The sequence below is a fragment of the Anticarsia gemmatalis genome, chromosome Z, assembly GCF_050436995.1.
Source record: "Anticarsia gemmatalis isolate Benzon Research Colony breed Stoneville strain chromosome Z, ilAntGemm2 primary, whole genome shotgun sequence".
NCBI classification, from domain to species: domain Eukaryota; kingdom Metazoa; phylum Arthropoda; class Insecta; order Lepidoptera; family Erebidae; genus Anticarsia; species Anticarsia gemmatalis.
This window is the reverse complement of record NC_134776.1, coordinates 6,819,023-6,833,321: the sequence shown is the minus strand read 5'-3', so window position 1 is coordinate 6,833,321 and position 14,299 is coordinate 6,819,023. Positions and strand designations below refer to the sequence as shown.

Below are 14,299 nucleotides of genomic sequence, written 5' to 3'. Positions count from 1 at the left end.
TTGCATGTGTACACTTTTTCGGAACTCTTTGATTCCTGTTAGCCGTGGTTTAAGGCGTGCACTTTCAAATCACCCTTTTTGTGTTCATCGCTACACACGACATATTCGCAAAATTTCTCCGCATTACGATGAAATGGCCGTCGTTGACAGCAGATATACCAATCTACTGTCAACGTCTACCATTTCATAAAAATAAACTTTAGATCTAAAGATATTTACTATTCAATTCATTCACAGTTGGCTTTCACTGTATTCCCTTGTTATATATCTAATTTGTTCAGGTCTTGTCCCGGTGTACCCGTGTGTCCCATGCCTTTACCTTCTAGCTAGTGCGACGATGTCATATAAATTATACATACTTAGTAAGGGTGCTTTACTTACATGTCTTAATAACATTTTCAATAAACATTCGTCGTGTCTCAGTAAAAAAATATATGATATGAAAATTAGAAGTTATTTAAAAAGAATGATATACATATAACCTACCCGAATATTCGAGTGATAAAAAGATTTTCCCTAAAATGTAAAACATAATCTCGTTTGAATGAAGCAACACTGATAGTCAAGAGGCTCTCGACTCCGACCAGATCAATTCCGTCATCCGATCGGATATTGTGAACTTTTATTCGAAAAACCAATACTTTTTATAAAAAACAAACCCAGTTACAAATTGTTCTATCAGAATTTATCATCGGGGAGCAAAACAAAGTGATACTGTGTATCAAAGTATAAAAGTCCAACAGTCGAATGTAATAAAAATACTATTTTTTTATATTGTTTTTGTGTGAGGGGTATGCTGTATCCGAAGGTTGTGCATAGGGACATCGATTTTATCAACAGCCGCCTATATTGTCTATGCATCACGAACACCAGTAGTTGTTCTGATTTCCTGCACGAATGCTATAAAATGGAAAATACTCAGTGCGCATCCGGTCAACTATCGCGTCCAATCGACAATACTTTTTGACACATTTACTCAACTGAGCCGGATCCACCCATCGGTATCTACGCAATAAACTTTCTTTTATTGTATGTGTACTGGGTTTATTATACTATTGGGTTTAGAATCGATTGTTGAGTTGGTTTCATTATTATCCAATCTTGTTAAATCGAATTACACGCACAGGTTACTACAGTACGCAATCAATGCATCATTTATACTATACATCTAATAATGTTGTACCTAGGCCACGTCTGCTTCATTGGAGATAATAAAGAAAAAATAAACTATGCGGAGACACGGCAGTTTTCTGCCAAGACGAGCAAAAACAAACAAACAAAGGCACAGTCTCAACATCTTTCTCGAAGGTATTGGTCATTTTCGATCTCCATGTTACTTCGTTGCAGATAAATTTGGAATTTCGATTTTAATAGGAAAATATTTGTTAGCCGACGTTTCAAAATGTTCCGATCACACATTGAAGCTTAGGTTACTAGTAAAGCAGTGCGTAAAGCCAGTGGTTTCACTGTAAGAGCAATCAAAAGCTTTAAGCAGTGTAGGTGATATTAGACCTGGCAACTCTTTTCAAGAAAATGTTTTTGACAGTATTATATAAGCAGTTTGTTTGTCTATGTTTGTTCATATATTGGACTGCAGATCATCTGCGCCAATACAGTACTGTCTTGATGATCCTATTGTACAAATGTACACACGACGCATATCAAAGCAAGAGGCAAATACGCATAGGGGATTTGGAATACACTAGGACTATAATTATAACCAGAACCAATTCGATTCGACGGCTCTGTTATAGAATATATCTCTAATTAGAAGTGTCGTGTATTAATATATTTTCATTATTGAACAAATTAATGATGTGGAAAAGCAGTCATTAAAATAGTTTTGTCAACTCGCGCAAATTTAAAATTCTTTGCCATCGAACCGTTAAGAAAGTCTTTAAACTCGCACCCATATTCAAGGGATGTTGTATGCAAGTTCCGCTCAGAGATTGATTTGCTGTATAGCCGGTAGTCACTAAAATGCACTGCATCGATCTCAATTAAACGTGACGTACGAATTTTAGGCAACTGCGAGCTGTACACACCTTTTAACAGCCAACAGAGCAGACACTTCAATCACTCATCGACGTATATGCATGGTATAATAGTAAGTAACTGTTAGCGATCTGTATTGTTCAGTATTACAATTGATATCGTTGTACTATAGTACATCGCGCTTTCCCGCACTGCTGACAGTCACATAAAGGATGTCTCTACGTTGTCAACGTCCTTGTGATTGAGGTATAGGTAATAGGTATTTATCCTAATTGCACAGTTGATAGTTGCGTCTACGACATTATACGCCTGATTGGGGAATAGTCTGCCTGTTGTTGACCCGGAGTATCAATTACTCCCGCCAAGCCTGTGAAAGCGATTTGTGGAATTGCATGCGGTCAGAATTCTCCTAATGCTAAGATGTACGGCTGAGACATACGAGTAATTAACACAGTTGACAAGGTAATTATTCCAGTTTTGGAGATGACTCTGCTCGATAAACGTCTACGCTTTCACAGTGCTTGATATTGTAAACAACATTGTTTTAACTTTTCCGTCGTGGGATTTAAGTATTACCTACTAGTTGTTTCTGTTAGCTATTACCTCAGGTGCTTGCGTCTCTATTTTTTAATATTGTGTAATTTTCTTGCTATATGTAGGTGAAATTGCTCAGTTAAATGATTTAAATGGCGCTCAAGTTTAAGCACCGTTTAATAGCATAAAGGTGAGTTGTTAAAGCGAAAACCGCTACACAATATTACATTCCCCGCAGCTGCAACGAACTCATTTCGAACTTTACCTGTTAGTCTTTGGTTTTGCACGTAGGTGTGCATTACTCACTTAAAATTATAAAACGAGTATGGAAACTAAGTTAAACAATGTGTGTCTACCTTTTAAGGAAAGGTCATTAGTACGTCGTTTGTGAAAGCACAGGGCTAGATACTCTACACTATTTTGTTCTAAGATCGCTGAACGTTACCGTGTGTTTTAGTCAAAGATAGTGCCGTCTATAACAAACGTAGGTACAGAAAAGTTTGAAGTGAACAATAAACTAAGAACCCCTTTAGTTTTGCAAAACTTTTTTGTTCTTTCCCTCAGAAATGTTGTCCTTGAAAAATCATATCTTGCAATTGCAGATTTTTTTACGAAAGTTTAAAAGGGAAGTCAGCTATGCTAGTAAAGATTTAAATCAACTGTGCGGAATGTTCAGAAAGAGTTTTCTTACTTCAATACTTGTCAAAGGCCTTTTCAGAAGTGTGAAATATAATATGAAGGAAAAGCGAGTTTTCAGACACGGTGCGCGCGTGCATTAACGCTAAGCGAACGATCGTTTAATATGAAGGAGGCTAAGAACTACCGTCGCATGCACTTATACGGTATGGTTAGATATTGATAAGTTTTAACAACTTCTAGTTACACGTTTTACTACGCTTTTAGATCGAAACCAATAACGTAAATAGTTTTCCAATAACACAAAGTTTAGTGAATTAATTTTACCGCTGATTGGGTTTTTATTTTTTAATTTTCTTGTAAAACTAATTTATTGTTCTGGTGCTAAACTAATATCCAACTTTTTTAAACTTAACTTAACTCTAATGAAACAAATAAAAGTAAAGCTTTGGTAAATAATTACTGGTAGTAGTTATTATAGTAATCACACTATAGACCTTAAATTAGGTAAATTAGCTGCAAGCCTGACTTGAGTAAGTCCGAAAATATACTCTTTATAGAGACTACTACTCTTTATAGAGCTGCGTTTGAGCACATGCGAGGGAATTGTTAACAATTTCTATTACTTCATCTAGTGTTAAGATCGCTTTTTAATAACTACTCCTTCTTTAAACAAAATAGCTATCGTCTTATTCAGTAAGGAGGTATTTTCAATTAAATTAGACAGTATCAACGTTAGTCATTCTGATGTTTTGAGTTTAGACTTAAGCCTGAAATAATAATGAACAAACTGTTACTTTAATATAACAACAAAAAATATGACAAAAGCATTCATTCCGTCTGTTCTGGTACATTAATATGTAAATAATGTAACAGGTTGGTGATTTTGATAAGATTTACCTCTTATTCTCTTTTATGTGAAATATTTTATAACCCATCGCATGACCTTTGATAAAACTTGTAATATATAACATAGAATGTATGACAAAGAATTAATTATAACCAGTGTAGGTGTGTTCAATATTATCTAGTTTAAGAGTGATAAATAAATCACCAAATACCTAAGTATTGTATAAAACTGAATTTGTATTTTTTATTGCATTTCCGCACGTCTTTAAAGTTACACTAATGTTTTAAATTAAAACTTATATTCTGCTAAACATAATACGAATCATGCTGTAATTAAACCTAGTAAATTCGCTGCACAATGTATAATATACGTCAATCAAGGATTCAATTAGCGTCCTGACATTAAATGTATCAACGCTCAATATGTTAGGGTCAAGATACAATTGCCTACACATGTCACGGGCAAAATACATGAGAAGACATAACGTAGTATATAATATTATGTAATTATGCCATTTATTCTGCAATAAAGAGGCATACTTTATATGTTGGCAGTACTGTTTAACGCGATAATCAAATCAAAGATACTCAAAGCACTCAAAGATGTCCATTAATATAACTTGGTGCACGGATATCCTTAACTCAAGTACTATTAAGCCGTCACACACTGACCGCGCCGCGGAGTGCTTACCCACGCTCATCGTTTACCGATTAGCGAGCAGGCGGCTGTGACCGCTCCGAATGACTCACTCTCGTTCCAATAAGTACGTATTTATAATATTTAAAACAATCCTACGCCGTTAATAGATTCAATTCTTGCTTTGATACATTATCGAGCATGTCTATAGACATTACAAGTACATGCCTGTATTAATTACTGTTGGTACAGAAACTAATCCATCAATATTAGTTATCCGTGACTCTTGTAATATCACTTGAACCGATCGAGTCGTACGACACGGGAGAAGTTACCAGGCAGAAGCTTAAGACGTCGCCTAATAGGGATTTTAACTAGTTTGTAGCGAAGCGCGTGGCTGGCGCGGTTCTCACTCGTCCTACACTGCGTTTGTATAACGGGTCGGCAGTTAACATACGACGGCTTGAATGTTAATAGATCTATGCGAATAGTTCAACGTTAGGTTCACTCGTCGACGAATTTTCATTTGCGTATAAGGTCTATCTATCAATTAAATCGTGTTCAGTAAGTGCGTTTATGAAAACGATACCGTCGATAGAAAAACCTGTTGCAGGCCACTCCGTTTCATGGGTTACTCAATTATTGTCATAACTGGCGATTATTCGCTATCCGGAACCAGTCTATCCCAGTTGTTTTATTGAGGTCGTCACTACACTCACCCGGGGGGCACGCACACGACATTTGCCGAATTGCCGGATACATGGCGACTACGCATAGACTCGTTTGAGTCAATACTTAGTCATCGCCACTTAAACAGATGTGACTTACCGATTAATTGGTAGGTACCAGCTTGAAAGTTGTTCTCTAAAGTTTTTATATTTCGTAGAGATTCGAAAAAATAATGTGTATGTTATTATACCATTTTTTTAAAGGCTGTTAATTTATTACAAAAGTCTGTACAGTTTTTTGTATGGGTAAGAACTGATTCTAACGTGAAACTAATTAAATGAGAGGATAGATCGCCGTATCGCAACCAAGTGCGAAAGCTGCTCGCGCGGGAACGATCGTACTCTTCGTGGATATTATCAATGCATAGTTATTGATTCTATCTTTAACACTTACACGTCTACACTGTATAAATCGACATAATAGAATTTGGCAGACTTTTAAAACATAAAATCGCCTAGGCGGAATCACGGGAAAAGCTAAATGATAAGTCATTTCCGCTTTGTTTATACCATTTATTAGGTAAGACTTATTATAGCTACAGTGCACGTAGGAATGCTTGAAATACGAGTATAGATAAAAAACAACGTTATTGTAGTAGTGGTGGTCTCGGTGCGTGTCGTGATGAGTAAATTTACTGATCCCAGTGGAATTATACATCGCATAACAGTCGCCGAGGCGGCAGCGCCTTTTCCGCAACTTAGCCTACTAATGCACAATGTAAGTCTTGTGCACATTCGAGCAATAAACATAAATTTTAGACGGACCGCTAAGTTAATGTTTTTACGCTTGTACAATTTGATAAATGCTAATGTGTTTTTGGTACCACATACATATATGATACGAATAATATATAATGTAGAATAATTCATAGAAAAACATACATAGTTCATAAATCATTCAAAACTTTTATCAAATCCCAGTTTATACGTTAGTGAGCGGTGAAATACCATTTAGGCATTCGCCAATAAAGTAAAAAGCTGTGCGGCGCTGATAAAGTGTCTAGGTACCAAAATATTCAAATAAAAATTTGGCTTCCAGTTTCAGCGGAACACAAAACAAAGCAATCACGCAAAAATTTGCATCATATCTCCTGACCGCGCCGCTAGAACTAAAATTAGCATAGGGAGCAAGGAGGGTAGGTTTATAACTTTATTGTACATACATATTCAGACTTATTAGAATCTATATTAGAAGGATATGAGCTCTCTTAATTTACTAGATACCAATACCGATATATTTGGAAACGTTGGAATCGTTTCCTGCAATAGTTAATTCAGACATGAAACCGTTACGTTTTGGGCTTAGCTTTTAGTGGGTTTTAACGTAATTAATCAGTCGATAGCTGTTGTTGGTTAGAGAGCACGATGCGGCAACATTACTGGCCGTCGTGTACAACATGTCCGCACGTATCCTCCATAATAGCACTAACAGAGTACCGATACACAAATAAATAGACGCTGAGTTCATATTTGCTGTTTTAATAGTGAACGACGTTTAAACAGGAAAATATAAGAATTTATTCTGTAGAAGCAAGTATTTTAGTAACAACATCATTCTTTAATAGAATTATAGAGATAAAGCGTAGGTACGGACGAGTAGCAATATTATTAGAATACGGAAACTATAAGAAAGTGAATGTATTACTTTTCACGAGAATTTCAATTATGTTAAGATAATGATCGATATAATTTGCAAGGTCGGTCGTCAACAATGCGAGTATATTTTTATATATTGATATCTGGGCGATAAATTGTAATGGACCCTCGATACTTCAGTTGGTATCTTCCGTTCCGTAATGGAGCACACGTTAGATTCGCCGGGGGTCGACGGACCCATTCAGCTGTACAAACAAGTCATAGCTCGGGGTACTTGTCAGATAGACAATGTAAACACGTTTGCTTCACTTGCGGAAAATGCAACCAGTACCTTGTTTTCTAAACGAGTGCGTCAATACTATAATTACGCACAAATAAATAATACAAGTCGTTGAGAATGGGACTTATCGTTAGAAGTTTGTTGATACAAATATCTAGACATCGTAAAGTTTGGATAACTCGTTAAAAATAGGTCGCCGTAAAAATATTTAATTACGGGTACAGTAATGCAGAGGTAGCGTGGAATTTCCGTATGTGATCCAGAGACTGTTTTCTTAACTATACGTAAGTTGTTCCGGGATTCTCATCTAGGTTTCATTAAGCAAGCACTCGAATGACTGAGGCGGTATTCTAAACAATCGAACTGTATTGCTATGCTCAAGTTTGAGTGACGTGCTTTCAGTTAAGTACACGAGTAACTTCTGAGCTGAGAGGATAATCGGAGCAGAAATTCCCCATTAATTTATTTCACTTTCAATAAGTATTTGCCTTTGAGTTTTGACGAGTAATAAATTGGTTTGACTGCATTATGTCGATAAATACTTCGCGAACGAAAGTTTTTAAACCACTATTTCGACACGAATTGAATTTGAATTTAAACTCAATTTAAAACTGTCCTGCTGTTACAATTTCTTACATTGAAGACTTTTCGTACTAATTTAATATTTTTTATATATTATCATACCTTATGGTTCACGGAATATAATAAAAGGACGCGCCAAGGCCACAAAGTCGCTCCGAGTGAGGAGCCACTTCATTTCCCATTAATATGTCCACGTAACATGCCATAGTCTCGAAGTTTATCCATTTAAGTTGGCTTGTCTGAGCCTTTATAATAGTCGCACACATAAAAAATCTGCACGAAGTACCAGGAATAGGTTTAGTTTCACAGACGTCGTTTAATCATTCATTTTACTTATCTTAAGAAATGTACAAATAACAATTTCGACTTGTCGTGTTAATACTTAATGCTCTAAATCAATTCGACCCAGAAGCCAGGTAAATCTCAAACTATGCGTAATTTTGAAAATAATTTTCATCTTGCAATCATGCTTACTGTGTCCAATCATTGTGAAAATTGTACTTTTGTATTATAATTTCACGAATTGTAGGCTCTATTTCATTAAACTCGATCAAAATCATCGGATGAAGTAGAATAAATGAAGTTATAGGAATTTTCTTGTACAGTGCAATTTTATTCAATCTTCCCTATTGAATGGAGGTAATTGAAAACGGTACCCCGTATTCCGTCTCTTATATGTCATCCTTAGCCCGTCCAAAAAAGTCTTGATTTAACTATATAATTTTCTTCAATGCTTTAAAAAATCTAGCAGTTTGTAAAATAGTATTGTTTCTCAGATACAGACAGCATGTTTTTCTACGCCTATTAAATGATTGCACAATCCATTTAAAATTTCCTGTTCCGAGGCACTAGTACTTCCCGTGCTTAACCATCATCGCAGTTTAAACGCCAGCCAGCACTTAGTGTTAAACACCACAACGCTCCACTGAGATAAAAAGTAAAAGCCACACAATTTCTACTTATATACGAACACTTAATCGAGGTGATGATAGCATGCATTCCCCTGAGGAATTGAGCAGTGGCAGACAAGTCACTCTCCAGAATATTGTTATCTAGGTTAAAGGAAAATTACTATTAATCTCATCGTTGCTCCATTAAATACATTTGATTTCATATTATCAAAATATTCAATCTGTAGCCGTAGTTACTGTGTAATTTAGTAGTAATGACCAAACGTCGGCTATTTGTGAAATGTGGTTAGTGAAAATTACATCTACGATTAGATAGCAATAATCGTACAATGTTGACAGTACTCTTGCAATATATAAATTGTATCAAAAACCGCCTTTTGATTACCTATTTCATCAAATTATTGTTATACTGTAAAATTTAATCATTTTCTTGATCTTGAACCCCCAGCACGTTGTTTGAACGAAGAAAATGTTTAATAAAAAGGTCTTTGACATCGATCAAAGACGGTTTTTCAGACTGTAAGTATAAGTATCGACTTTTCTGTTTAAAACGTAAGAGTATCTACTCTTGAGGCCATACGTGTATTTCATTTTTAATTAAAATTTCAGCGATAAAAGTAGGCACAATATAACGAGTGCGCCAAGTCACTACGAGTAACTACACGGTTCATATTTCATCAAGTAAAACATTATTCGGGCAGGTCGGATATTACGAAATTACGAATGAAATCCTATTTAGTTTTTGCTTACCTTTAACCTAGGTTTCTTCAAAACGTTCTATTTGCTTTCTATTGAGCTATTTTAAATTCAGCATTTGATTTGAAAAGAAGAAATCTGCGAAACATACTGCTTTCCTAAAGAATTTTCAGTTACCTAGCTTTTCAGCCCTTTCTGTTCCGTTTCGCGACGTGAAAAATTTAAGAGTTGAATTCTCAAACAGCCACTAGCTTACTGCAAGCATATCTTGTAGTGGAATTGAAGAATATTAAATGGGTTTAAATGAAATATCTACTTAGTAACTTTATTTCTTAGGACATAGGTACTTTTTACAACAGTTATTGTTGCCCAGTATTGACGACATCATAATTTAATATATTACGCAAAAGAATTATGTAACAATACGTTTTGCATTTAAATAACCGTCATTTTTCAGTTCTTTTTGTCAAAGACTCGGCGTGATAATGACAGCTCAAGCGGAGCGATTTATTTAACTGAGCGGAATCTAGGAAATTGTCCAAGCCAAGCTACGGACCCGACAGATAGTTTATTATACGCAATTAGTTCACTCAAATAATGGCACGTAGTTCCGTTGAATGTTAACCTAATTAGTATGCATGTATGTATGGGCATGCAATATCCTAGAGCCACTGGAGATCACTGATGATCGATGATTTATATGGGTCCACTCATGTTTTATCAATACTGATACTTCCTCTGTAAATTATTTGGATACCATTCGAATTTATTTCAATACAACGCCGCTAAGAGATTACTTTCTTCTTTCACAGAAATGCATTAAAGCAATGCCGGAATTCCATTATAAACTAAGAAGACTTCTTTTGTATCCGATAAAGTTAGATTACTTCGATAGTAATATTGAGAAAATTGTTTTATCTAGGAATAGCTATAGCTACGGTCGGTTCGGTGTAGAGCTTGTTTCGTACACCCAATCTAGTTAGAAAACCACAGTGTGGCTCTCGTGTCGCGCTAGCCCCGATGTACAGTTGTATTTCTTATGTTACACTATGTGCACTAATTGAATTAACTGGCTTGCAAGTAGTATTTATTACAGGACGCTTATGCGCAATATATTATCCATGACACTGATTTAACTAGTGGATTGATACATTAAATTGAACGTTGGCCTCGAGTTCATGCTTACGTTAAGTATGACTCAACTACATCTCATGATCTAAAAACGTGGCGCTGATGCTGATTTGAGATGAGAGATTCTCTGTTTAGTATAGTGGAAAAAAGACAAAAGATTTAGTACGAAATCGTCGGCCAGTCGAAGTCAATAACTAAAAAGGGGTTATTATAACTTAAATTTAGGCCCATCTTGTACGAGCATGACCTATTTTTTGTTTTGTATTCCAGTGATTCCAGACATAACTTTCCCGGTGCTGATGACTGTTCATTGACCTGTTAGTAATGACAGTTGCGCACATATAGCGTATTTACAGAAGCCACTAATTCCCCCGGCTGCACCTTTATGCGACAGTAATTAATTCTAACAAATTAAACAACCGCATTAAATAACGTACCAGTGCAATGTATAATTATACTCGTTTTTGTGTTTAACTCCACACTGATTTTTACTTCTGTACTTTAACACTGCAACGTGATTTATATTCGTTTGAGTATAAAATGAACAAGTATTTATTTAATAAACGTTTACTGTACCAACTTAAATAAATAAACTTTAACTACGTCCTTTTAAATCATAAGAGTAAATAAATATATTCGGAATTATCACAGACATAACGATGTAACATTTTTACCTTTGTAGGAATATCTGTATTTTTATTTTGTGCACACATTCGTTAGTGTAAATTGTACTATAAATATTGGCAGACTTACGGTGCTATTAAAGCAAAATCAGACGAAAAAGATAATGTTTTACTTTCTCGTTTTATGTAGATACATATGTATTTATGACGCATTGTTTTCGTGCCTGATGCAGATTTGTCGTACATTAAAACATTGTGTTACAAAGAGTGAAGTGTTTAGGTTTAAGATAGAGTATCTTACACTTCATTCAAGAAAATAATGTCAAAATCCATAGTTACACTAAAACCCGTTCTAAACTCCGATGTGCAAACTGATACAAATTTCGATCAAATAATATTCGACAGCTAGAAAGCGCGTGTAGTTTTTAGAACCAAGTTATGTACATATGCCTACAATCTATAAATTGGGAAGAACGTAAAAGAGCGTAGCTGAATTGCGACCAAAACCAACAGCTCTTCGCGTCAAAGAATCAACATGAAAAACGAACGAAAGCTAACGCATGCATGTCGTGAAACACATGTCAAAAATATCCGTCCGCATTCGACTTGAAACAATGACGTCGTCTGACCAAAAATGTCGTCTCACATTTTTATCCTAATCAAACATAACCGAAAGGGGTGCACGAGACTAGAGTTAAACCTGTGTAGGTATTTTAAAAACACCGCACTCGTTTATCTGGTTATAACTTTATTTGTATTTGACGGCTTTTATCGGCATTCATTTTATTTTGTACGGTTTCAAAGCTTTTGGGTTTTTAAAGCGTTAAGTCACGTTTCGCTCGGGACATGTTTTTATTTACAAAAAGAAGCCTGGTGTTTGTGAGGAGGAAGGATAATGTTGGCCACTTACTGCCAGTTATGAATAAAACTGGCCCCTATTAGCACCAGGATGTTCATGTGAATATAATTATGTGTGATCTCTAGAGACGGTCGCTGCATCAACGACGGAACCTCCGCCACTCATTTTAGGGAATAATTTATGCATCTATTATAATTAATGTTGAATAAATAATTGACCTGTGTAACATATGTTAGTTGCGCGTCATTTTAGTAGGTCAGCCTTAAGGGGTACTAGCTGCAGATAACTTATGAGATATTTACTGGCGATGACAAATTGGTACTTGGCAGTTTTGGCAGTATAATTGCATTATTTATTAATTTTTGGAAGCTCCGGTGGGCGGCAAAATGCAGCATCACAGATTTGTCGACCGGCTTAACAATTTGTGCCGATTTAGATAATGGCAGCGGAACATCGTGTTAATGCATAACTCGATGAAGATTTTAAATCAGAGTCAATCAAGTAAATATCAAGAGTTATTGTAACACCTTCCTGTCAAGACTAAGACAAAACTCAACGGATCGGACAGAACTAATTCTTTTACGGAAACGAATCCTTAAAATAACAACAACTAAATGCTAGAAGCAAGAACGAATTACTTTCACATCGATTGGAACAAATAAGATATACGAAAAATGAAATAACAATATTTGCCGTCAGTGACATTGAAATTGTAAAGAGGTTTCTGTTGGTTTACCAGTACCAATATTGAAATAACCACTAGCCAAGAAATTTTATTTTCTTTACCTATTTACTACTTTGATTTCGATAGGATAATGTATTTGTACTTTATATTATGTGTGCAAAATGGTTAACATTTTAATTTTTTATAACTTGGAAAACTTTCGATACCTCATGCTAATAGTACATTTAATTGGTCCCCGGCTAAAAGGTCTTACGGAACCCTAATAATGTCACTCGGATGTTCGTCTGTCTGCCTGTTTCAGACTGCTGTCTAGTTTCCATACTGTCATGAAATATTTGAAATATGCAAATAATAACCCAGTTTCTCGTGTCTATCAATTTAACATAATATTCAAACATTTTATGTTTAGTTAGAATAGTACTTCAGACCGATTAATACTTCACCTTGAATTATAAGTTTAGTGATTCTCAGAATCAATTGTTCGAATTATTTATCTAAGTAATAAAATTATGCTTTTTTATATTTTAGCAACTGTGTATTACCTACATTGGTAATAAGCCGCCGTGCCTATCATTACAACTGCAGCAATATTCCCTGCATCCTTCACTCTCATATTTTCATTGTTCTCCTTGGTTCTCGATTCCACCAAGGAGTTTTTCCCAAACAAATGCCGCTGCCCGGTTTTATATTACGAATAATTACGCCACGTTATTCAGACCTAAGCTTCTTTTGTTTTAAAACAACGTATATTTTGCAAAGTTTACAATAAGCTACTTATTATATCAGGTTTCATTTGTTGTGAACAACAAACTAATTTAACGGTTCGATTTGGTCTGCATCATCCCCGTATAATTAGCGCGTTATGAATTAGTCATATTTCATTTACCTTTGCGGACTGGTGTATTTAAGTGCCAATGGAAATCGGATTACGAACAGCGTTAAACATTAAATATTATTTTGGTAAAAGTGACACTCATAAATTTTATTTACTGGCTAAATTAGTTGAGTGTTGTTGTTATCTGATAAACGGCACATATTCTGAAGCCGTGCTACGGGGCATATCACGTAAGTAAATGCAAGATTTCGGTATCAATACGTGCAGTTATCATTACCGCGGTCAATTTACCTTTTTACGACACTTCTAATATAGCAATTGAGTGTGGAATTCTATCTACGATGTATTTAAAACCACTGTTTATGCAAAATAATATCAAAATCGCATCGTTCTAATATTTGTAATAACATTTAAGTGTCCATTTCAAAACCTATATCAGTGGGAGAAATCCAATATTGTGCAAACACCGGTAAGGCAATTCAAATAACCGGCAGGCAGATTAAACGTTTTACGTGTATTAAATCTAAATAGCCTAAATACGAAAATGAAATTGATTTATAATGGCTCACTTCCAAACGCAATATGATTTAGGTGTCTAAATATATCACTCACTACACTCGTCAGCGAATATTGTAGAGCACTGAGTATTTCGTCTGTCTAATAATGCGGTGCAACTTTATACTAATCAAAATATGAGCTTTCTACGAAATTGAAATGAGCGC

At 35.4% G+C, this 14,299-nt stretch overlaps 1 protein-coding gene across 1 annotated transcript in view; it reads right to left on the bottom strand.

Moving 5' to 3' along the window:
• alpha-Man-IIb (alpha-Mannosidase class II b) overlaps positions 1-14,299 on the bottom strand; it is a 75,630-nt gene that overhangs the window by 14,457 nt on the left and 46,874 nt on the right. The window lies entirely within an intron of this gene.